The sequence below is a fragment of the Microtus oregoni genome, unplaced genomic scaffold (assembly GCF_018167655.1).
Source record: "Microtus oregoni isolate MIOR12 unplaced genomic scaffold, Mior012 000002F_ref0000024, whole genome shotgun sequence".
Classification (NCBI taxonomy): Eukaryota; Metazoa; Chordata; class Mammalia; order Rodentia; family Cricetidae; genus Microtus; species Microtus oregoni.
Genome location: NW_024543061.1, coordinates 33,426,909 through 33,452,021, shown reverse-complemented (window position 1 = coordinate 33,452,021; position 25,113 = coordinate 33,426,909). Strand labels below are relative to the sequence as shown.

The 25,113-nt window shown below is 44.2% G+C and overlaps 1 protein-coding gene across 4 annotated transcripts in view; it reads left to right on the top strand.

Moving 5' to 3' along the window:
- Prickle2 (prickle planar cell polarity protein 2) overlaps positions 1 to 25,113 on the top strand; it is a 350,803-nt gene that overhangs the window by 239,838 nt on the left and 85,852 nt on the right. Inside the window, exon 1 of one of the 4 annotated variants that reach the window (XM_041632614.1) lies at positions 5,232 to 5,787. The exons of the other annotated variants lie outside the window; for them this stretch is intronic. The gene's annotated coding sequence lies outside the window, so the exon portion shown is untranslated. Of the gene's footprint in view, positions 1 to 5,231; positions 5,788 to 25,113 lie in introns of those variants that run through there. 4 annotated transcript variants of the gene reach the window in all.

Genomic DNA, 25,113 nt, shown 5'->3' with positions numbered 1-25,113 from the left:
GTAGCATGTGCAGTTCCGTTCAGAACCACCTGATGGCTACAGGTTTTTTCAGATGCTAAACATTCACTGTTTTATGGCATCCTCGTTTTAACAGACTGTACCTTTTAGATGTCTTTGCACAGCAGAAATGATGTGTGCCGTGCATTGCAGATGTTTTTATTGTCTACGTTCCCTCTTCTGGGACACAGGCTTCTCAGCCTCCTTGCAGTTGGATGAGGTCATAGAATGGACTGATCAATCAAAGTGCTTATATTCACCTCCAAGTTGAATCACACGGAAGCCTATTCATTTCTTCTTGTGTTGTTAGAACATGGAAATTACAGGTTGAAATCCTAGACACAACCGGATTGGGTGAGATCCCTGAGCCACAGCTTGGAGTGGAGGTATCTACAAAGCCTATGTTCCCTGCCGTACCCTCCCCACTTCCCCCAGACAGCCTTGCCTGAGTGAGAAATCAATGTTTCCTGTGCTGAACCACTGAAATCTGAGACAGGTTATTATGTTATCGCCTGGTCTGTCCCTTCTAATATGACAATTCTTTATTACCTTCCCCACCTCGTTGACGTTGCTGGATTTTGATGTCTGGATATTAGAAAAGTTCCTGTAAAGACTATATATTTAAAACTATATATTCACATGAGTGCGCATGTGTACAGCATACACACCTGTGAAAAGTGAAGTTAAATGACCCTTATTAGATGAGTGGTTTGAAGTCTTTAGTAGTAATTAGCATTTTATGAATGGTCCTGACCTTAACCAGCTACGATGGTCTTTATCTCTTTTGATTTCTCTAAAAATGAAAATTTCTCTAAGTAATCCATACCAGCTCTTATCTCAGTACTTAACAGCCTTACTTAAGTTCATTTCAGGTTCATTCCTTCATATTTGATACCTATAGAAATGGAAATTAAAAGTTGCTCATTACACCCTTCCTCAGAAAGCCCCCCTGTAGTCTGTCATGCTCCCTGTCACCACTTTGCTTCTTTTCTCTACGCTTACAGGCTAACCAGACAGATTCACAAAGCCTTTTCTTGTGCTTCTCTAGTAGGGTCCTGACCAATAGACGACATTTGCTTTCCCAGCCCATGGAGTGGTCTCTTTGTTAGCTGCCACTGTTAAACTGGGGCTGCCCGCTATCCTGTACCCATGATGCCAGGGTTTTTAATTCTCCATTTGTTGTTAATTCTGTCCCTTCCTGCCTAGACACCCTCTCTAGCTACTAAAATTTGACCTTGGCAATTTCAGCAGGACTTTCTTTTTTTCTATTTATAGCTTCTAAATTTCATGTCATGTTTAGGATAGGCCTTCCTCATAGAAAATTGTTTCTAAAAAAGCAAAAATTGCTTTGACCTGAGGCGTAACTCAAATCACAGTTTTCCTGGTCCTTTTTTTTTTTAAAATCACATTGGACACAGTCTTATTCTCCTTTCCCTCTTCCTACACGGTATTGTCGCTTCTACAATTTTCCACTTTCCAAGCTAGATACAAAGTTTCAAATGTCAGCATCTGCATTTGTTTCCCTGGCCTTTAATGAATTCTTGATGGGTTTGCATGCCCTGTGCACACACTGCCTATTCTTTTCTACCGCTGCCCATGAAGGTTGCTTTCATCAATGTAGCGTTTTCCTCTGCTTTTACAAGCACAAAATGCACAGTACAAGTTTGTCAGTGTCCCAGGCCTCTGCACTTTCCCATGTGGTTTTTGCATGATCTTTTTTTTTTGCTTACCTTGAAGCATATTTCCAAAAACTCCCCAACAGAACAGTCTCCATCATAAGGAATTGTCTGTGTGTAGATATTACTTTAATAGTCTGTGCAGTCCTGATTCCTAGATATTCTGCTTCCTCCATCTGCTGAGCTTTGGCATGCCCCTCTGGACTGTAGCTAGACCTCCTAAGGGCCACATAAGCTGTCTCATAGCACACATCACCTTCCACTCTAGTGGCTTATTTCATTGTCTTCACTTATGCTGTGGAGCTCTTTGAAGGCTGGATCTGTATCTGTCTTGATCACCAAAGCATCCCCTAGGCCTGAGCCAGTGACTGAGAAATAGAGGGGGGCCCATGTAATGTATCTGATCCCCAGCACCTGAAGATAATGAGTAGATGAAGCACGCGTTCCAGAAATATACATATAGACACTGACATAAGAGAGATTTGATGGTTGTTTCCAACCTTCTAATAATACAAAAGCCTTAATTTTGAATTTTGAATTTTAGGTGGCTTGGTGCTTGCCTACAAAGCTGGCGGTGGCAGTGAGCTCCAGTTCTGTGGTAGTCATGTGGTCATAAGAAGAAACACTGGTAGCTGGGGAGATCAGGTGTTTCGTGATCATTTAAAACTTATATTTCAGCTCTCTTTATTAGGATGGCACCTCACTGTGTGTAGAGGAGTATCTTTGATGGTCTTGTCCCAATATACAGTTTCAGAAAATGAAATGTCTCCCTCCTGATGTCGATCAGTTATTTTTTATGCCTTCTTACCTTGTATTTTAGGATTCCAAGGAGTCTGTGTTGGAGATTATAGAATAGGGCGTGTCAGAAGATTACTCACTTTTGGTGGAGCTATGAGGGTATATACCCTTGGGAGTAGGAATGATTTTAAAGTCTTCCTTTCAACCCTTGAAATCAATCGATTAGATCGATAGTGCCAGAGTTAGTGAGGGTAACATTATTTCTTCTATGAATAGCTAACATCGTCAAGTGTGTGCTGTATAGGCTCAATGCGAAATATTTCAGATTAAATTCATTTGATTATTTCCCCAACAGCTCTATGAAGCTGAGTACTGTTAACATCCCGTGTTACAGTTGGGGACTCTAGGCTTAGGGGCTAACAATGTTATTATGTGATGCAGGGCTTCCCTAGCATGTGCAAAGCCCGCCCAGAGTTTCAGCGCTAGCACCAAGAGAGGCCCAGGCTTCAAATCTAATGGTTTCCATTCCGGATGCCATACTATGCTGCTAATTCCACTCTATATTATCAAGTCTCATGACTTCTCTAGCCTTGTGTCAAATCTGTTCCAGCTGAAGATGAATCTCGTGTTGCCTCTCCATTGCCAATTACTTGTGAATCGTGTCTTATTGTCCTCATGGAGTAATGCCGATAAGGTCAGAGTCAGGTGGGCCCATTTTCCCATGACAAAACTGGGCCATAAGCTAGTTGAAAAGACTTGTCCCTGGCCTCCCTGAAGTTGGATGTCACCCCTTCCGCTGGGCTGTTGGTGGCTCCAAATGATTTGGTTTAGTAACTAACCTTTTGAAGGATATTGAGGGTTGGCATATCCATATGATGCCCCACATGTGTGACGGGGACTTAAAACAGACTGTCTCTCGTGTTCCATTTCTCTGGGTAAAAGTTATTCCAGGTCCCATGTTGTTAATCATAAAGGTCTTCGGTGAACCAGAAAAAAAAACCTTCTGGAAGAAATGATTAAGCATTATTAATACAATTATGTATAACAAAAGACATAATTTACCTTCTCAACATCCAACAAAGAAACTCATTTGAAGCTTCAGGAGCTCCAGCTGAAAGGGCAGGTCTCATCACAGTGGGCTTTCCAGCAGAGGTGGGGTGGGGGCAAGGAGCTGCACTGGCTGCTTTGTCCTCAGGGACCTCAGAGCGTGATGGACTGGGCCTCTCTGCAGCTGATACCCTCACAGACACAGATAGACACACACACATGCACACATGCATGTGCACACACACTCTCTCACACACTCACATACACATGCACACACTCACATGCACACACACACACACACACACACATGCATACACACACACTGCTTGCCCATAGGGTTTTCTTGTCTGAAGTTAGTTTAAACCTGCTGTTCACCTGGTCTGGGGGATGACAGGGAACACGGAAAGAAAATTAGTTTGGAGCGATAGGAGATGACAATGGAGAAAAGTTCTCAGAAACATAGCCCCCTCTGGAAGACTCTTAGACGGAATAGCATTTTGTTTGCTGACCCCAAAGTTGGCCATTCTGTTTGTGCTTCTGTTACTGCACTTTGGTACATAAACTCAGTGAGTACAGAGACTGTGAAAATGCCCAGTCCCTATAGTGTGTGTGGTGTAGAGTATATGTCTGTTTAACATTTATTAATGGGGCTCTGAAGTCGGTTCAGATGGTAAAGTGCTTGCGTTCTGGCATGAGGACCATTTCCAGAACCCATGGGAAAAAGTCAGACATGGTGCCTCCTGCTTGCAATCCTAGCACTGGGAAGGGAGAGACAGATGGACCCCTTAAAACTCTAACCAGCCAGCCTCCCCTGCTTGGTAAGTTCCAGGCCAGGAAGAGATGCTGTTGTAAAAATGAACAAACAAACAAACAAAAAACTCCTTAGGAACAATGCTAAAGGTAGAAGGTTCAGTGGAGGTTCTGGCTCCTTTGCCAAAACCCAGACAGATGTGGGAAGAAGCCTGTCTCCATTCTGCCTGTTTCCCGGCCTCGGGATGCTGCTCTTCTTGTGTGTCTGAGGGTTTGTGATGATGATGTCCTCTATGCTCTCTTGAAATTGGAGCAAGGGGTCAGGGACTGTATGTGACCAATTTTACATCCAAAGCCAGTGGTGACAGCTAAATGCATTTTATTCCAGATTTATAAACTCTCAGGTGACTTGATCCCAGGGCAGCAAAATCTGACACCCTGGAATGAAAGTTGAAGAGGGGAAAAGTACAGCATTTGAAGGTTCAGCATAGTAAGAGGTAGAGAGGGAAGGAGAGAGAGGGAGAGAAGGGAGAAGGAGGAGGGGAGAGAGAGAGGTGTGTGTGTGTGTGTGTGTGTGTGAGAGAGAGAGATAGAGAGAGAGAGAGAGAGAGAGAGAGAGAGAGAGGCCTCATTCTGGTTGTGCTGCTGCTGGGCTAGTACAGGTTCTGATCTGAACCTGGCGTCCAAGCTATACCTGTGGCCAGCTAAGATCTCTGGCATGGAGCTTCTTTTTTAAAAACAAAAACAAAAAAGGTGGGGGGCGAACAGTCGTGTGCCTTTTAAGCCTCTCTGAGATGTGATTTTTGTTCTTCCTCCGCTCCTTTGGTGGCTTCATAGCTGGGCTTTTACATTAAGAAAGGTTTCCCCCTCCCCAACACATTGGCCTAGGGATTATTGATTTGGAAGGCAAGGGTAATTTACATGTAAATAAATCTCAACCCTGGGCGGCCAGACTGGGACGTCCAGATGCTGTGACTGACTTGCTGACATCACAGCCTCATTAGCATGCGGAGGATGCAGGCATTGGAACTGCGAACAGCGACTTCTCCGGCTCTGCCAGGCGCTCCGTGACAGTTATTATTATTTTTTGGATGAGCTGCACATTTCCTGGTTCAGTGGCCCCGGCTTTGCGAGCAGCTGACTGGTCTCCTAGGTCTGGCTCAGGATCAGCGGATGACGCAGAGACTGGGGTCTGTGACTTCCTTCAGATAATCGTGAAGTCGGCGAGTTTAGAGGAAACTGGGGTTCTTGAGAAGACAATTCCAGGGCTCAGGCAGGCCTAGAACAAGAGCACAAGTCACGGTCCCGGCTTGGTAGATCTCCAGCAGGGTCCGCGTCTGGGGACGGTGTTCTCTCCGAGGGAATGCAAAAGCAGACCAGCTGGGGTTTGAGCCTGCTGCCTGCCTCAGGAAGGGCTCAGATTTGCAGACTCAGAAAAGGAGATGTGTGGGCTGCCCGGGGTCCTGCTTGCATTTTCTGATACCAGCTCCAGGGGGACAGTGAACTGGAGCAACTGACCAGATCAAGACCCGAGCGAAGGCTTCCTTCCTCTGAAGCTTGGCAGCTCATCCTTTAGGAGGTAGGTAAGAAATCTGTAAATTCCCAAAGCAGGCAGGGATGTGTTTTGTAGCCAGGATGAGAAAGAATCTAGGGTCTTTGGATGGAAAAAGGTGTTCTCTCTGGTACTGGTTTTGGTGGTCCGGCACCTATTTATTAGAAAGTTCAAATGCAAAGTGGCGTGGTACAGACATGCAGTATCTTCAGACCTCGGTGCTCAAGAAACAGGGTTTCTCTAAAAGTGTCCCTTTCTTAACAGCAACAGAGGAGGCGGGGGTGGGGGCATTTAAAAAGCAAATAAAGATAGGTAGCATTGATGCACTACCGCTCCCATTTCAGCACGCATCTGAAACATCAGAGATGTCAAGGCACACTTGGCGAGCACTTCCCAATAAAGAAATGACTCTCAAATTATTTAGGTTTAATTTTAGCCAGTCCCTTTGGCTGCGAAATGGTGACAGAGCTTCCGAATCTGACGGCATCACCTGCTGTAGCATATGATGGGATGACTTCCCTACTGGCCTGTGCTCACAGTTAGTTCCTCTCAGTGGCCTTTGGTTTCCCCCAGAACCGATCATAGCACTGTTGATCTGCTGTGGAAGTCTGAGGATGAAGTTCTGGGTTTTAATCTTACTGTTGTTTGCTGTGTGATCGTGTACTGTGCTAGGGTCTATTGGGCTTTTGAGAACTAGAAATGTAGATGCCAGATGTGGTGCCATCCTCCAGAGTGGCTGGGAATTGCCTAGACTTATAGATCGCTTCCCCAGTGATAGAGATCACTTCCACTGTGAGCATGTGCAGAATCATGGGTAAGGAGGGCTCTAGATGACATGAATATAGACATCGGTGTCATGCATAAGAGGCCTGCAGTATACAAGGCTGCACGTGCTTTGCTTTGCTGTGTATCTCTTCCTGAAGGCAATTTTTTGTTTTGTTTTGTTTTTCGAGACAGGGTTTCTCTGCGTAGCTGTGGTTCCTGTCCTGGAACTAGCTCTTGTAGACCAGGCTGGCCTCGAACTCACAGAGATCCGCCTGCCTCTGCCTGCCCAGGGCTGGGATTAAAGGCATGTACCACCACTGCCCAGCCCTGCGGCCCTGAAGGCAATTTTAACCCACTTCAGCAAGGCTGCTTTCATCCTGCGCCCTAGAAGGCAGCCTGCCTGCTGGTGACATTCACAGGTGGGTCGGGATGACCATCCCCAAGGGCTCAAGAGTAAGTCACAACTTTGATAGAATCACCATATTCTGAAAATTGAGGTTTTGGTGCCTCTTAGAGTACTTGTAGAGGTTTTTCCTTTCCACCAAATGCTCTTTCCCCTTGGGAATTTTCTTTTTTTAATGTGAGAATTTAGACACACTGACTTTATCAGGCATCGTGTTCTTTAACACGTTACAGAGCAGTCCACAAAAGAGGGCAATTTCGAATGGTACAGTTATTTTTGTAACTTCCCCCATGCAATATGTATGGGTTAGGGTGGAGTGGGGAGAGATAACAATACAGGAAAGACAATGCTTTCTAGAAGGGGAAGGGGTAGGGAAAGGACTCAGAGGTTAAACAGTAAGAGACGATGTTCACATAGGGCCTGGACCCTGAGAGCTGGAGAGACTTAAGGATATCTCTTGGAGTAGCCATTTCTGTTTGTGAAATCGAAAGAGCAGTGAGATCTATATATAGGTAGGGTGATAGGTGTTGGGCTTTTGTGATGTGGCATCTAAACGTCCCCAGAGCTCTGTCGGCCGCGCTGTACATGCTCAGCAGATGCTAGCTGTTAGCATTGTTCCTTTACTCAAGTGAGCATCGTAAACATTGTTGCAGAAAACAAATCAATCCATGAAAAGGCCACATGTTCACTGGTGAGAGGTAGGCTAGAAAGAAGATGTGACCTTAGTCACTGAGGAAGCCAAACTCTCCCACTCAAAAGAACTTCACACCCCATTGGTGGAGTTGATATAGTAAAATATATTAGCTAGAACTACTGTGCTGTGGGCCCCTAAAAGGTGGCCGAAGGAAAATTAGCCAGGGCCGGTTGGACTAGACTCCCTTAAGGAAGGCCTCCTGTCCTGGAAGCTGACAGGTCACATGGAAGAAGCTGTGGGGTCTTAATTAGAATCAATGCCCTTTTGGATTCCAACTGTGCCTGTGAAAGGCGGATTTTCTCCATTCTTTCTTTCCTACACTATACTTGGAGTATACTACACCTGCTGGAGGACTCAGAAGTTCCAGAGCTAAACTGATGCCACCATTTGGGTGGTTTCAGCCTCCTCGGGCTGTCTGAAAAGAGAAAATAATAGTAGGTTTGCTTGCCTGTTTAGGGCATGTCTTCTTCTCTCTCTCTCTCTCTCTCTCACTCGTGTGTGTGTCCCCCTGTCCATCTATCCATCCCTGTTTATCTATGGCCGTGATACCACTTTCCCAGTGATTTGCTGCAGCCACATAGTTGGCCTATTGATGTCCTCCTGGTATCTATTTTTTCTTCCCTCCTTCCTTTCCTCCTTCTTTTCTTCCTTCCAAAACTGGACTGCAATGCCAAGACTATTAAACTAGCTAGTGTCAAAACACCTGCTAGCACAAAGACATGGTGGGGTAGGGTGGGAATTAACAGAGCCAGAGATGTCTGGTATAAGGTCTGTTTTCCAGAAACTCGTTTGGACTTCCTGGTTGATGTGATCTTTAGTACAAGCATCCTTTTTCTGGAGCATACTATTAGTGAAACACTTTGATAGCAGCCTACCCTCATTGCCCTCTGAAAGCATATGTGATCTTCGGAGAATCACTTGACCTCTCTGAAATTTGATTTTTTTTTCTGTCATAGGAATATTGGAAATAAATCCCCCTCCAAATGTTGTGATGCTGGTGGCTGTAGAGTCTAACCCCTGCCCCATCCTGGGTATTAATTGGCTTTGGTCTCCTCCAGGTGCCAATGGCTTTATTTCCCATTCGATCCCAAGCTATGAACAGTAGAGGGCAGTAGACTTAAGATTTGTTTATCAGAAATATTAAAATCCTAAGAGTTAAAATAGCCTCGGTGACAGATGGTGACAACCCCTGGCTTTTAGGGCACCCAGAGTGGGAAGGCTCCTGCCAGCCACTCACTTGTCTGTCCTGAGGCCGGAAGGCTTCGTTCCTCTCTCTGCAAAGCCTGCCCCCTTTATTTCCACTGCTGTCATTATCCATATAGTCAAATGCTCTGTCCCTCAGATAGGCTCCTAGGTGGCATTCAGATGGTGACTTTCTTTTGTGTGTGGTAGCCATCAAGGGTTTTCTTCCCTGAGTCTCTCTGTGACGTTGTTACTTGGGAAACTGCTGGGGCCTGTGAGCTATTGAAAACCAAGAAACGCATACAAGACTTGGCAAAATCTGCTGTCCTTGCTGATGCAATCAATGAGTCCTGATGCTTTGTTCTTGTTCCGACTTTTAAATAACACTTTTATGTTTAAATACCCTGACCGCGCGCGCGCGCGCGTGTGTGTGTGTGTGTGTGTGTGTGTGTGTGTACAATCATATGTTTGAATATAGCAAAGGACACCACTTTTATTAGAAGCTTGGCCACTTGAGTTTGGAGTCTCAATTTTTTGTTCTCTTGGTGTATTATTTAAGCAGTTCATTATTTGGAATCTGAAAAGCAAGCATTGCTTAATTTTATTATTTCAGAGGGAAGAAACATTTAGACTGCTGGATATGGTTGAGGGGTAGTATTCTTGTCTAGCATGCATGAGGCCCTGGTTTCACATCCCTAACACCAGTCCCAGGGTGTTTTTTTTTTTTTTTTCAAAAAGGGGGGCAATTGTGATGGGGGAGAGGGAGGGATAGAAAAAATTTCTCTCCCCATCTTTTCCCCTAAATCAAAGTGAAGTCATCTGAAATCTTGACACTCATTTCACTGAGTCCAGCACCATGGGCCTTGTGAAGGAAGCGTGTTGGCAAGCATGCTGTGAGCCTGTCTTTGCATGGTGGAGGAAGCGTAAACTTCTAGCACGTTTGGTCCTGAAGTCTCTGAAAATCAAGTTGACTCAACACTTCCTTTCAAATAGGAGAGCTAATACTCATGATACCAACAATATGGATGCCTGGATAAGAAAAATAGCACCAAAGAATATGCCAGTTTGGAAGGGGATGAGGGACTCTCACCTGTCCTACCCCTAGACAAAGTACTGCAGGCCACTAACAACTGCTGACAGGGAGAATTGGTCTTTCCCAGTGAGGTGCCTTCTACTTGGCTACCCAATGCCAAGCGGCCAACCCTGAAATCCTGTACCTACAGGCAACACGAAATGGACTCATCAGATTGTATTTCTATATTTTATGCATGCACACACACAAAACCTATAATAATTAAGGAGAAAAGACCATGAGTTTGAGAGGGAGCCAGGGAGGGATAGGAGAGGGATAGGAGGGAAAAAATGGCATAATTATGTTTTAATTTAAAAATATCACAAAAATAAAAATAATTTGGATGAGGAAAACAAATATGAAGGCCAAGTTGGAAGATGAAATGTAATCCTGTAGAGAGGCACAGAATACAGAGACATGGCTGGTTGGCAATGTGGACATAAAGTGAGAGATGACCTATTGGGAATGTGTCATTGGAGTCACACCCTCGCTGAGTCACAGTGTGAACTGATAGCAAGGGGGAATACTAGAGAGTTATTTTTTCTCTTATATTTTTTATGCTTTTTTTTTAGAATTTCATGCAGTATATTTTGATCATATTCTTTCCTTTCCCCCCAGCTCCTCCTAAATCTTCCCCTACTTCCCTAGCCATCCAATTTTATTTTTTCTCTCATAATAATAATAATAATAATAATAATAATGACGATGGCTGGAGAAATGGCTCAGCAGTTAAGAGCCCTGACTGCTCTTCCAAAGGACCTGGGTTCAATTTCCAGCACCCACATGGCAGCTCGCAACTGTCTGTAACTCCAGTTCCAGGGGCTCTAGTACCCTCACCCTGACACCAATACACTTTTAAAAAGCAACAAAAAGCACACGCACATGCACACACACACACACACACACACACACACGGTGAAGTCTGATTTGTGTTGGCTACTACTCCTGAGCATGGGACTTGCCCTAGAATGTGACTACAAACCCTACAAGCTCCAAACAGCAAGCTGTCTGCAAGATATGCCCACTGGTGCAGTAGTGGCACAGATGTTATGGGAGCACTGGAGATTTCTACTTCTTCCCTTCTTCCCGCGCTGGTATATAAGCCATCAAGAGCAATGCAAGGACTTGCGGAACCCTTTCTGTCTTAGCATGAGAGATAAACCCTCTGTTACTCCTTTCTCAGTCACCCAGCCTGTCTCAGATGACAGATGCCTGGCTTTACTTGTCTTTCCTCTCACAGTGGGAGCTTCACTGGCCTCAAGTCCTCCTCTCTTTTTCTCCTTAAAATCAAACTTTATTAATATGACCCAGACCCATCCAGGATTGAGAGTAACTGGGACAAAAATTCTTAGCATTTTATTTTTCCTGGGCAGGGTACCATTTTCCCAACTCTTTTCTAGGCATCAGCTCATCAGTTATGAGTCCTTGGAGATATTGATTCATGAAAGCTCCAGGATTTAACTGAGGAACATATATGTTTCCGTTTCAGAATAGTTGCAGTGTACCTGGAAGTACATGCTACTATGTGTTTCGGTGTTTTAGTGGTTGGATGTATAGAGACATTAATAGCTATCACATCTTGAGGACCTACTTGCTACTCAACATGAATTATGATTCATCACAACTCTCATGTATCTAGTAATCGTGTGATGAACATACATGTGGGATTGGTTGTCTGAGGTGACTCACATAAGAGGACGGTCAGCATTGTCATTAACTGAGTTTGGGGTTATTTTCAGTCTTGGTCTTCCAAATTTGGACATTGTGTTAGATCCCTTCTTCCTCCTTAGCAGGAAGAACAGAGTTCTTTCCATTGGATACATCTTGTGTGCAGAATAGAGCAGTCATGAGAATTGTTAGCCTGAAAGTGAGTTTGCAGCAAACTTGCCTTGTAAGAGAATGTCAGAGAAGGTGAGGCAAAGGTATTATTAAACAATTGAGAAAACAAGACTTTAGAGGCTAGGTTTTACAAAAAGTGAAGAATAAAGATGAGGCTCAAACCCAGCATTACCATAGTTCCAACACTGAGTTATGTCTACCCCTTTAAGAGGCTTCCGTGGACCTATATGGCACCATGTCTTATGGATATTGTCTTTGGACTCCTCAACAGGAAATTATCTGGTTTTATTACCATTGAGTGAATTCCTTTTAATTTGGGGGGATTAGAACCCCCCAAGAACTTGGCAGAAAAGAGAACATAGTGGTTCATTCGACACCCATTGCTTTGAATCAGCTTGTAGGTTTAAAGTGTGAGAATGGCTGGGAGATTCGGAAGACAGACAGGAGATGTGTTTCCCAAAGGCCAATGGAAGGCATGTAGCTAGGTGAGAGGGAACATGGGAAATTCTGCCAAATGTGCTTTGCCTATGTACATGCCCTTTGGATTCTGGGGAGAGGGACCAGAACTGTTGCTCAAGACCTTTTCTTTAATGTCAGGGTCTGTGTTTCCTTTTATTCTTCTCTCTTGAGACAAGGGATTTGGAGTCAGCTGTTCAGTAAATTCATTTCCAGCCCTGCTCTTAATGAGTGTGAACTTTCCAAGTGAATCTGATCTTGTCAGTGAGGGGCTGTCGTTTTCCCTGCTGGATGTTCATGACAGAGACCTTAAAGGTCCCGTGTTAGACCATGACCTGGCCTGACAGTGTTGTGAGGATGCACTGGGATGTGAGAAGCCAGTCCTCCAGAGAGGTTTCTGAAATGACATCCGACCTTTGCATTTGTCACACACATAGAGCAGGTGGTTGAGGCCACTGGGGGAACCTTGGAAACCATGAAACCAAGCTGTGCACTGGACAGGATCAGACTTCCATATTTGCCTTTATGTACCTGGGGCATTGCAGAAATGCAGGTTCTGCATTTCTGGAAAGCTCCCTGGTGCTGCTGCTAAATCGCCTTTGTCACAGGCACCCCAGGGCTCCACAGGAAGGAAAACTACTCAATTCAGAAAGCTCAGGTTTTCACTCTTGATTTGAATTAGCTGCTCCAGGGCTTAGTTTATACCCCATGAGTAACAAAAGCAGTGAAGAGTCCCATGTTTCCTGCATCCCATTATTTCAGAGGATTCAAGAAACTTGCACATGTTGGAGCAATGGGCTATCCAGTCTTATTCAGGCTCGGTCCCTGAGAAATACCTGTCTCTTAGGAAGCAGGGTGAAAACGCTGCCTAGTCAGATCTGGGGAGCTAGTGGGGATATGGCTCAGTCAGTAGAGTTCCTGCCATACAAGCATGAGGACCTGAGTTTGGAGCCTGAGCACCCATGTAAGAACCAGGAATGGTAGTGCATCACTGTGACCCTGACTAGATGACCTCCATAGTCCCTGAGAGATCCTGTCTCAAAAACAGAAAAAGGCAGCAAACATTGACCTCTGTCTTTCACTCACTTGTAACAGAAGTATGTTTACCTACATTCACATGTGTGCATGCTCATAGGAACACCTGCAGACGCCCACATGAATACACACACACACACACACACACACACACACACACACACTAAATAGATACACAATAAAAGACAATATCAATACCCAAACAATTCAGGTATTCCTCCTCTCTGGACATTGGACAGTTTGTTTGTTGGGAAGAATGCCTTCTGGGAGGTGGGGAAATGGAAAAGAGCATAGTTGCTGGACAGAGCCAATCAGAAAGCCTGAAACTGTCTTCCTTTCCTTCTATCTACTGCTGCCTAGCCTGCCATCTCAATGCCAGTGTGCCAAGCCCTTAAAGCACTTTAGAACCGGTTTCCGTCCATCACTGAAGAGCTGATGCCATGCAGCGTCCTTGGCTGGTCACTGTGCTATTGTGTGTTAGTTTGAGTTTTTAAAAGAGCATGGCAGGGAGTGAGGAGTAGCATTTCAGTATCTTCAGGGTGCACAGCCCTGGTGAAGGCCCTATGGGAAGTCTGAAATAGTAGAGGGTATTTTGTTTCTTTTTTTTAATTTAATGGATTTAAAGTTTTGTGTTGCAAAGCAAAACAAGGACTGCTGACTGACTATATGATGATGTGAACACGTGTAACACCCCAGTCTTCACCCTGATAAATGGTTGTCAAGATATGTCTTAAAAATGTTTTACGCAATTAAAAAAAATTAAGGCACAAAAATGTTTGCAGAATGGATATGTTTGTCTATTGAAAAAGTCATGAAGATTCATTGGAAACTGGTAGGTATCAAATAATGCTATTTGCTTGTCTCTGTTCCACCATGGAAAGTGTTTCCAAGTTTGAAGGGAAAAAACTATTTTTTTATTACTGAAGTTTCCTTCTTTTTATAATTACATAAGATAGTAATTAAAAGATGACTTCAGTATATCTATTAAATGCTGAAAATATAACATTCTTCCATTGGGGTATTCAGAAATGAACATAGAATATTATTGGAAAAAATGCCAAGTACCCCAGCTTTCTTCCTACTCCTGAAGGCATCAGGTCACCCACTTAAGAACTACGAGACTGAGTGGCACATGGCTGAAATCTAGCTCAGAGAACCCTCGTTGGCTGGTATAGGACTAGGAAACAAGCAGCGTGTGGCCCTTCGGGAATATGTTTCCTGGGCGCATGCCCACCTGGAATCGAATGCTCCATCCTGTTGGGCTGGCAGGGCATTCTAGGATTTCCTTCCACTTTACAGATAGATCAAGAGCCGTGGCCTCAGGTGCTGAAGCCATGGTAGTCCTTGCTTCTTCCTTTTCTCAGATACTTTCTCGTGGCCCTTTCACAACTTCACAGTGCTTTGGAACATTTACTTTGGGTAGACCAGGAGTTTTTAGTCTATCTGTTCTTCAAGCACTCTTTTCAATGTTGAACAGTCAATAGCACATATAGAGTACGATCAGTTGACACTGAAGTCACAGTGCTCAGCAGTAATATTCTTTCGTGTACTTCAGCAGCAGAGGCCAGAGGTAGTTTTCTTTGATGTGATCTTTGTGATATACCTCTCTCTCTCTCTCTCTCTCTCTCTCTCTCTCTCTCTTTCTCTCTTGGCCTTTGGTTCTTCAAGACAGGGTTTCTCTGTGTAGCCTTGACAGTCCTGGAACTCACTCTGTAGACCAGGATGGCCTCGAACTCACGGAGATCTGCCTGCCTCTGCCTCCCAAGTGCTGAGATTAAAGGTGTGCGCCACCTCCGCCAGGCCTGATGTCCTTCTCATCTCTACTACACTACAAAGTTGTGTCACACTGCAAAGTTGGCCTCTTTGTAACAGTATATATTTTTAGTTATTGTAGAATATAACTCTATAGCAAAATTTATATGCCAATAATAATCTTGTTTTCATGCCTATAAAGAGTATGTGGCTCACAGTGAACTACAAAACCAGAACTCGAGATTCACGTTATTTCATGAGCTACTTACTGGATGCTGACATTCCATATGAAAAATATGAGAGACATGCCGACCAGAAAATAATTTCAAATAGTGACAAGTGCTAAGGAAAAATTTAAAGGACTGAAAAATGAGAAGAGGGGTGAGCTTTGAAAAAGAGAGGGATTGATGTCTTTGAGTGACGACCTGAGTAGTGACAGTCGACCATGACAAGGCTCGGAAGGGAAGGTTTTCTAGGCAGAGCAGCAACTGCAGTGTCCGAGTGAGTTGTCCTGAGCAACTTCAAGGAACAAAGGCCAACATGGCTGCAGCATTGAAAAGACCGCCAGTGGAGTGCAGTGAGGCTGGAGAAGACAAGACTGATTCCTCAAGATCTTAAAATGACCACAGTTAAGGAACTTGCCCTTCGCTTTATCACCACGGTGTACTGCAAGCTGGAGAGTAGAGAGTAGCCAGCATCTCTGTAAGACAATGGTAGAAATGAGATCTTAGAAGGGCGAGAGTAGGAGACAGAATAGAGTTCATCTTATCTTCTGTGCTTAAAGAGCGTGGGCATCACCCCATCCGCCTGGTCTGGGAGGAGGGGAGGCAGAAGCATCCATCTTCACTTGATTTCAGAGTCTTCCTGCTCTGGACCATGTGAATCCAATCCACCTAAGGCTTCTTTCCAATAAAATATGAAACCAGGACATGTTATATTCATTCTACGTACTTCATTCCTTCCTTTCTCTCCAGGAGAAAGAGGAAGCAGGTTCTGGCCAAGAACAAAACCACAAAACCCTGCTTGGAGCAGGGAAGTCAGCATCTTGTCTTAGTTTTTTCCTATCCGTCCAGTGGGAAACCCTGAGTGTTTTGTTTTGTTTGTGTTTAAGGCCTACCCTGAAAAAAGAGAAATCATCTTTCCCTGTGTGTCTAACTCAATATGGATGACAGGCTTTCTATCCAGTGTCGGTATTTTTTTTATAAACTCACAATTTGTTGATGCCTTTGTTTCGCAAGTCCACTGGGGTCGTTTTGAGCCTTTGGCCTCAATCACCAAGACACATAGATTTCTGGGAAGTCTTTGCCTTGAGCTCTTCAGTACAGATATTAAAGGGCCCCTGTCAAGTTCTGAAGGGTGTGACTGGTGCCAGAACCCCCACACGCCAAGCCCCTGAAGGATGCTGCTGCCAGCTGGCCCCTATTCCCAACAGAGATGGTTGGCTTTCTGTGGCTCTCTGTGTGTGGAGCTGGCCAAGTTCCCTTGGATGAAAGGCGGCCTAATATAAACGGAAAACGTTATTAATAAGCAGCCACTTAAGAATTTCCTACGACTTGCCAGTGATTTGGGGGCCTCTGTATGAGTAGAGAGAAAAACACTGCCTGGTTTACATGGATTAAGGGATCGACGTAGTCTGTCTGTGGGGGCCTCCTGGAGCCCTTGAGGTCTTGGTGAAGGCTTGGATCAGTTCCAGAAACTCTTTCAGTCTTGGTCGTCCCGTCTGTAAAGGGAAGATAATGCCTATCTCATGGTGTGGTTTGAGGATTAAACAGTGGGTGCAGGAGAAGGGCTCAGCGGAGTCTCTTAACATACACTCACCAAATGTTTCCTTAAAAAGCAATGTTGAGATGAAGCCCCCAGACATGGAACCAAACTGACTCCCCTTCCTTTGGTTCAGAGGAAAAAAGAAATCTGGCATTCCAGAACCCCCAAAAGAGCAGACCAGTACACACAGCCTGGGACTTCTCTGGGCCTACCGTCCACAGCTGTGATAGCTTTGATCGTCTGACTGGCCTAGGAGCGAGTATAAAAAAAAAAAATTCATGTAACCTAAATTGAAAGCGTTTGCTGAGCTCTAAAGCGCTTGATCAGCCCAAGAGATTATTAATACCTAATCTGTCTTCTCTATTATATGTTGAGACATGAAGAATATAATTTGTATAACCTTGGAAACAATGAAAAATCATGGTAAACGTTATGTGATCCTTAACAATATCTTGCTTAGTCCATACCTAAGTATATTAAATATCCGGTGAAGCAAAATGGATACACTACAGTATCTATAAATTCCAGTTAGCACATATATGAAGTGAAGTGGATACATATAAGTGAAGTGGAGACAGCTGTCCAGAGGACTAGCCTCTACTATCTGTCCTGCTTTATTCTTAGCAGAACAGCAAGTCTGACAGCTAAAGAATTCAGAGCGCCTCTGGATACCCACAGCCTTGCACAGGGATGCAGTGATGCACGTAGCAGTGTTGCCATGGAGACACCATCCGTGGCCAAGCTCTTGTCCTCTGAGAGCTCACTCTGTCTACTCATAATGGTGCTGAATTAGCTATCTGTGAGCTTTGGAGGCAGATTCCACACTGACTTGTGGATGCTTTTTTTTTTTTTTTTTTGTGGATGCTTTTTCAACAAAGCCAAAACTCCTAACAGATTGTATGTGTCACTCACCACCTGCCATGCTGTCAGCATTTGGTCCTGAGTTGTCTCAGTATCTTAGTGGCACCATGTTCTCTCCCACCTCCACACCTTTATTCGGCTGTCAGGAATGTTCTCCCCTTTTCCTTTTGCCGAAAACTTTCTACTCTACTTCCTCAAGGGGACCCTCTGTGACATCCATTACCATCAAACCCCTTAAAGTGCAGTGCACATGAACCATGGCTGAAGATCATAGTATTCTCCACTTTGTTTCCTTTTTTTTCATTTTTCAAAGCCGTGATGTTTTCTGGTGTATTAGGCCCTTTGCTGTTGCTGTGATAGAACACCATGACCAAGGCATCTTAGAGAAGAAAGATTTATTTTGGCATATGATTCCAGAGGGAGAGTCCATATAGTAGCAGAGGCATGGCAGCAGGTGGCCAGAGCAGGAAGCTGAGAGATCACATCCTCAACTGCAAAGGAAAAGTGGAAGCAGGGGAAGGCTTTAAACTTGCAAAGCCCAACCCCAATGCTGTAATTACTCCAGCAAGGCCCCACCTCCTAAGGTTCCATAATATTCCCCAAATAGCAGCGCTCACTAGAGAGCAAAGTGGCAAATACTTAAGTGATGTGGGATTCCCCTCTGTATGCTGTGAATATCATTGGTTAATAAAGGAACTGCTTTGGGCCTATAGCAGGTTTTTCCCTAGGTGGGGAAAACTAAACTGAATGCTGGGAGAAAAGAGGCAGAGTCAAGGAGAAGCCTTGTAGCCCTGCTGGAGACAGAGGCTGGAACTTTAGCCGGTAAGCCACAACCATGTGGTGATACACAGATTGATAGAAATGGGTTAAATTAATACGTAAGAGTTAGCGAATAAGAAGCTAAAGCTAATGGGCCAAGCAGTGATTTAATTAACACAGTTTCTATGTGATTATTTCGGGGCTAAGCAGCCAGGAAATGAACTAGCTGCTCCCTTTCAACACCTGAGCCTATGGGGGACATTTCTCATTTCAATTCCCACATGTGGAAGTTACAAAAATTACTATAGTGAGTTTTTATGTACAGTTCTAGATCTTCCTGTTAATGTGTTTTCACATCTGTGCTGCATGCTCACTCCTCCTACTTTCTCCCTATTCATATCTTCTCTCTCCCCTATCTTCTCCGTCTCCTCCCTCTCTCATCTCTCTCCTTCCCTCCTCCATGTCTCATCTCTCTCCATTTCTCCTTCCTCCCTTTTTTTCTCTGTCTCTCACCTCCTCCTTCCCTTGCCTCTTTTTCTTAGCCCTATCCATGGGCCCTGCTTCCTCCCTCCCTCTCTAAACCCCTTCTCCCTTTCTCTCCCTTCACTCCTTCTCCCACTCCTATCTTCCACACATCTTAGTTCTGCTGGTCCATCTGAGATTAGCCACATGCATCATTCTTCATCTGCATATGCTTTAGCATGCATCTCTTCAGAATACGAGCATCCTCTTAAACAACTTGAGTGCTGCCTTCCTAGAAATTATGGCCTGGCTCTCTGTGGTCTTCTTTTTGTATCCCCACAGGGATTCCTTGGCTGCAGTACCTTGTGGCACAGCCCATGACCCACCGCACAAAGCAGACGCTCAGTAGGTGATCTTTCACATAGTGGAGCTGCCTTGCCACAAACATTCTGTCACTGCCCTGAATTCATTGACTCTCCCACTCCAGCGGACTCTAGCCTGTGGCTTCCACTGCTACAGAGATGCATTGTTCTGCCCTTGGCTGCTTATCTTTTCCTGTGCTAAGGGCCTCGCTATGGTCTTCTGCCAAAGAGTGCAAAGAATTGGAAGATAGTAACCCTGTCTCTCCTTCAACCAGCTTTATCTGAGGAATATTCCAGATAGGCCCTCATTCCCAGGTCCTACAGAGGACCCTATTTGTCCAGTTCACCAATCTATACTGTCATTATCCCACCCTCTGCTGTGTCCTGGCGTCCTTTCCAGCATCTTCCTTTTCTTTATTGTTTCTTCTTGGGACGATCTTTTGAGGGTCTCATTCTAAGCTATGGCTCATCTGTCACTGAGTTGTCCTACCTGCCAAGCTAGAGGTGGTGTCCGACCTTTAAGAGTGAGTTCTAAGCGAAGTCATCCAGAACGGGCTCTTTTGCAAATAGAGTGTGCTCCCGTGCCTCCCGAATTACAAATCCATCTGCAGCAGGACTCTGTTATGAATTGGCATATTAAGAGGAGACACCTGGCATTGGGAACTTCTCTCTGCTGCCTTCAGCTATGCCAGGAGAGAGGGGCACCTCTGTGCAGATGGCAGGAGTCACCAGCCAGACGAAGAAGGGAAGTGGGACAGAACCAGGCAGCAGGGTTCTGGCACTCAGCATGCACCAGCCAAGTCCCCAGCTGGCCTTGTCACAGTCCCCACCCTTCAGCTCTGTATTCATGAGGAAATCTTTTTTCCTTTCTCACAGAGATAGAAATCTTTCTTCCAGACATGGCAAGTGTCAGGGTTCATGTCCTTCATTCAGTCTGAACATTTGCCAAGAAAGGGATAAGCAAAGTATTGTGACTGGAGGGGGGTGGGTGAAGGAGCCAGAAAGGCTGCCCCTAACCGGATGTGCTGAAGTCTGGGTAGATTCAGGACAGAAACGCAGGAATTCGAGGGAGAAGTGTCTTAGAAGAAAGACTTCCAGATGCCCGCTAAAATGGAATTCCTCCTGAATTTCACATTTATGCCTGGGCGTTAGGACAGGCTGTTGACAACCAGTCTGGCCACTGCCATTCATGCAGTTGCCGCTGAGGGAGGAGGGAAGCTATCACAACACCTCCTGAGAACCTCTCCAGCAGCCTTCCTCCACCTCTACACCCTCCACCTCAATGCCTCCAGGCGGCGGGCGGGCAGTGGGCGCCTGCTTTCCTGTTCTGGGAAAACTCCACCCCGGTTGTATTCTTCTAGCTGCCTGGCAGCCAGTAGGCTTTTACCGGTGGCTCAGATGTGCCTTCAGTGGGGAGGGCTTTCCCAGCCCACCCCAGTCCCTCTCTGATATGACATTTATCACAATCTATAATGGGAAAGTTTATCCCTGATTACTCGATGGTTATACCTTTTTTTAGCTTGAAGTTCCACGAGGGTATAGAGATTTCTGCCTTATAATTAAGGCGGACTAACAGCTAATGCCCAGAAACTTAAAACGGTGCCTCGCACTCAGTAGATTACCACTTCATATTACTAGATTGATGGTGAGTGGGTGAACTGATGGATCTATGTGTGGATCAATGAGTTAGGGGGGTGGATGAAGAGGAGGAGGGACAGTTTGGACACTTTACATGGGAAGCATTGGTCTTGGAGCTGGAGAACACAGGTTCTAATCTATGTCAGCTTTAGCCAAGTTCCTTCCGAGTTCATGCCTACACATTTGTATCTGACTTCCCCATCATACGATTATCTCAGAGCCAGCAGATTTTACTTCAGTTCTTACTGACTCAGTTGAGCAAAACAGGGTGTGTCTCTCTGCCCAACATCATTTGTTTATTTCCTCCGGGCATCCTACAGTCTAGTAAACACCCTTTCACTCCAAATCCAGGAAGCTGGTGATGCCAGAAGTCTGTAAGCTTGAATGGATGTTTAGCTATTGAAGACTGGTGGAATTGTTCATGCGAGGAGTTGATAGGCTTGTTGGGAATGCAGGGAAGGTGGAGAGTAGAGCTAGTGAGGGAAGCCAGGCTCTTTTCCACAAAACAGCTCCATGGGTGGTTTGAAATTATTATTATTATTATTATTATTATTATTATTAATGATTAATTAATCTGTGAGTGTATGACTGACACACGAAGATGCAATTCAGAGCCAGATCTTAGTGGTCTTAGATTGTCCTGCTTTATCTCTCTCTTCTTGCACAGGAAATTGGAAGTTGATAACTAAGGAAGTCTGTTTTTCAGATGTATTTTATCTGAGACACTTAACTTTCAAGATACTTAGTTATCTGTAGTTATCTGTTATAACTGTAGTTTTACACATAAGATAACTGGCTTCCATACGAAGTAAAGTCTGAATCCTCGTTCAGGATACTAGATCAGAACCAGCTTATGAATCTTTGCTGAATAATGTACATCTGTGCTCTGAGAATTTTTTTTTTTGTGTGTGTGTCTCATATCTTGTTGTCCAGATCAAAGTCTTATCCCTTGGCTCATGGGGAACACTGATTGAAGTCTGGTCTCTGTATCTTTGTACTAAGGAAGAAATGGTCCAGCAGCTGTTTCTGTTTAACAGTGGTTATCTTTGGGATTGTGGGTGTTTAGAATGTTTTTCCTCCTCCTTACTTAGCTGTAATTTGTGACTTCTTTCTACATTAATTGTATGTTAAGGAGAAGAAAGCAGTAACTTTAAATTATGATAAGTGTAATAATCAGGAAAAAAAATTCCCCTCTTTCTTCTTTATTGCTATGAAGAAAGGGATGATTCTTTTGTTTTCGGTGTGGTAGTCATGGGAGAATTTAAATACCTATGGACACTTTCATCAGTTGGGGGAAAGCTGTGGATACCTCTAGGTTAGGTTAGCCTTTTGTCTTTACTAGAGGTTCGCTTGCCAACTATTCTGTCTGCTGCCTGATGTATGACCTTGTTGAATCCTCATCTTTTGTCATTTGGTTTACAATGGGCCTAAAATGCTCTAAGCAGCCTGCTGTGGTCCTAAACAAATGTAAGTAGCCTGAATCTGATCTGGCCTTGGACTCGGGACTGTGTAACCCACACCCCAGGTGGGTGGGGGGGGGGCAGATGGCAGAGTAGCAAGCAGAGATGCCACTATTATAGCTGATGTAGTCTTCCCTCTCAATGGGATGCTTCTACACACAAGATACCCAGATGAGAGACAGGTGGGCTGAGTCCTGTAAGAGCTTCCAATGGGGCCATTATTTTGGCTTGACATAAATCCTCTTGAAAAAGTTCAAAAATGTTTATTGTTTAGATTTCTTGGAGCATCATGCCTGTTGTTAGAATTCACTGTTTTTTAGACTGTGATCTAAGGGGCTTCTTTCCATCCAAGAGACTACCTATACAAGAGCATCCTCCAAGTGTTTTCAGAAGCTGACTGTCTAGTGATCTACTGAGTCTTGGGAAAATGTACAGTCATGGGTCCTGGTTGAGATCTAATCTATCACAGGGATATGGCCTCTGTTCCCCAAGTGTCTCCTATTACAATGTCTTGGCAATGAGGTGAACAGTTCCCTATGACCAGACCAGATTCATCATGTATGAGGACTTCCATGATTAAGAGTTAATGTGTGTGTGTGTGTATACACATATGTGTGCATATGTTTATACTATGAATTATCTATCAGAAGCTTTTGTTTTATTTCTTTCATCTTTCAAGTTATAAAGTACACAGTTTCTATTTTTGTAGATCTTAGGAATTACTTTAGAGGATCCAGAAACTATAACAATCTTCAGACTTGTATCTTTGGAACCAGGCCTGGGAGGGGACCACAGACTTGTCATGGAGTTTGGGGAGGAGGTTGGGCTTGCTGTCTCTTCCAGTAACATTCATTTAGACAACTCGATTTTATATATGAAGCTTTCCACTTATAAGTTCTTTTACAAAATTGTCTCAATATAAAGAAAAATGGGTAAAGGGGGGAAAAAAAGGAGAACTTGATGCTGCTTATAATCACTTCCAAAGCCAAACCAATGTACCTGCCACAAATGTTACCTATCAAGGTAGAACCTTTGCCCTTGCCAGTCACCCTCCTGTCCAGTTATAATGAATTCTTCCACTTCATGCAAATGAGTTAATTGGCATAAATCTTTAGTTTTCATGCAAATGTCGTAGTTGCTGGTGGAAACGCTTGTGTGGACTCTGCTGAGATAGATCAGGAAATGGCCCCCACCTGACAATTTTGTATGACCCACAAAAGAGGTGGTCGTGGATTTCATGCTGCAGAACCAAATGAATTAATTGGTCACTGCTCTGGCGAGGCATTTGCAAAGATTACTTGGGGGCAAAGGCTGGGAAGAGAGGTGAACGCAGCATTTCCACTGTCTGAATCAGGGATGGTTTCTTGGAAACCTGTCATTGACAAAGGCAATTATGGAGAGGTAGAATGTCAGCCCTGACAGAATGAAACCAATGCATTCTGCGTGTGTGTGTGTGTGTGTGTCTGTGTGTGTGTGTGTACGCACGCGCGTGCACGTGCGTGCGTGCACACTGAAACATAACATGCACAGGTGTTTAATGAATTTCTGCTTTGCTATCTGGTTCTATATTCACAAATGTGTATTTTTATAAAATCCAAATCTTATGTTTGCCCATCCATGCACATGCATACACACACACACACACACACACACTCCTGATTATGCTTCATTTGGGTGAAATTAATTAGCATATTAAAAAAGAAAGCTGTTGGCTGCCACTGTATTTTTTTCAGAAGGGAAGAGAGAGCTTGAAGAACCAGAGATCCCTCCTGGCTTTGCCTCTGTCTCACTTCTTTCAAAGCACCTCAGACTTGGGTTTCCAACTTGTAAATGGAGATTATTAAATTAGCTTCGCCAGTGGTTGTCAGGGAATCACTCAGAGGTTCCAGATTCTTTGCCTTGCTGTGGTAGCTTCAGTTAATTATAAATGAGGAGTAGAGGGCTGGCAGCTAGCAGAGAAGGCAGATAAAGCCCTGGTGGTTTTGATTTACTGGGTTTATCCCCCCCTTTTTTTTCCTCCTTGACTTTGGTTTTTCTGAGTGGTTTTGTTGTTGTTCAGGAGCGAACAGCTATTCCATGTGAAATCAAGTGTGTCTTCTGTAATATTTGTGTTGAGGGCTCAGCCAGGCCTTCTGTTGGCTCCTCATTCTGCCCTCCCCTTTGGGGTTCCTTCCAATAAGTTCCAAAGAAGGCATACAATAAACACTTAAAAAGGCGGGGAAGAGACAGAAATCTTTAATAAATAAATAAATTAAAAAATAAAAAAAAATAAAATATAAATGAAAAAAAAAAAAGATGATCGACTTCCCTGGCCTGGCCCTTGGGAAAATGGAAAATCAAGACCACAATTAGATATGGTGTCATATCCACTAGGGTGGCCAGAGTCAATAAGGTAGACCGCAAGACATGTGTCGAGAGTTAGAGGAAGTGTAACCTGCCTTCGTTGAAGGCAGCAGCTTCAAATTGCTTAGATATTTTGTAGTACAGTTTGACAGTTCCCCAAAATGATAGACATAAAGTTACCATGTGATGCAGTGATTCCATTGCTAGGTATATGCCCAAGAGAAATGACTGCATAGATCTCTATAAAATCTTGAACCTCAACATTAAAATTAGAATTATTCAAAAAATTGAGAGTCCAAATATCTACCAGTTGCTGAACGCACCAATGTGATACATCCCTACAATTGGAATATTCCTCAGCAATAAATAAAAACATTCAAGAGACTGATGTGTGCTACAGCATGGGTTAACTATACCATTATTTCATGTGAAAGAAGCTAGTTTTGAAAGATTGTATTTTGCGTAGCTCCTGTATATGAAATCTCCAAAATAGGCAAAACCAACAG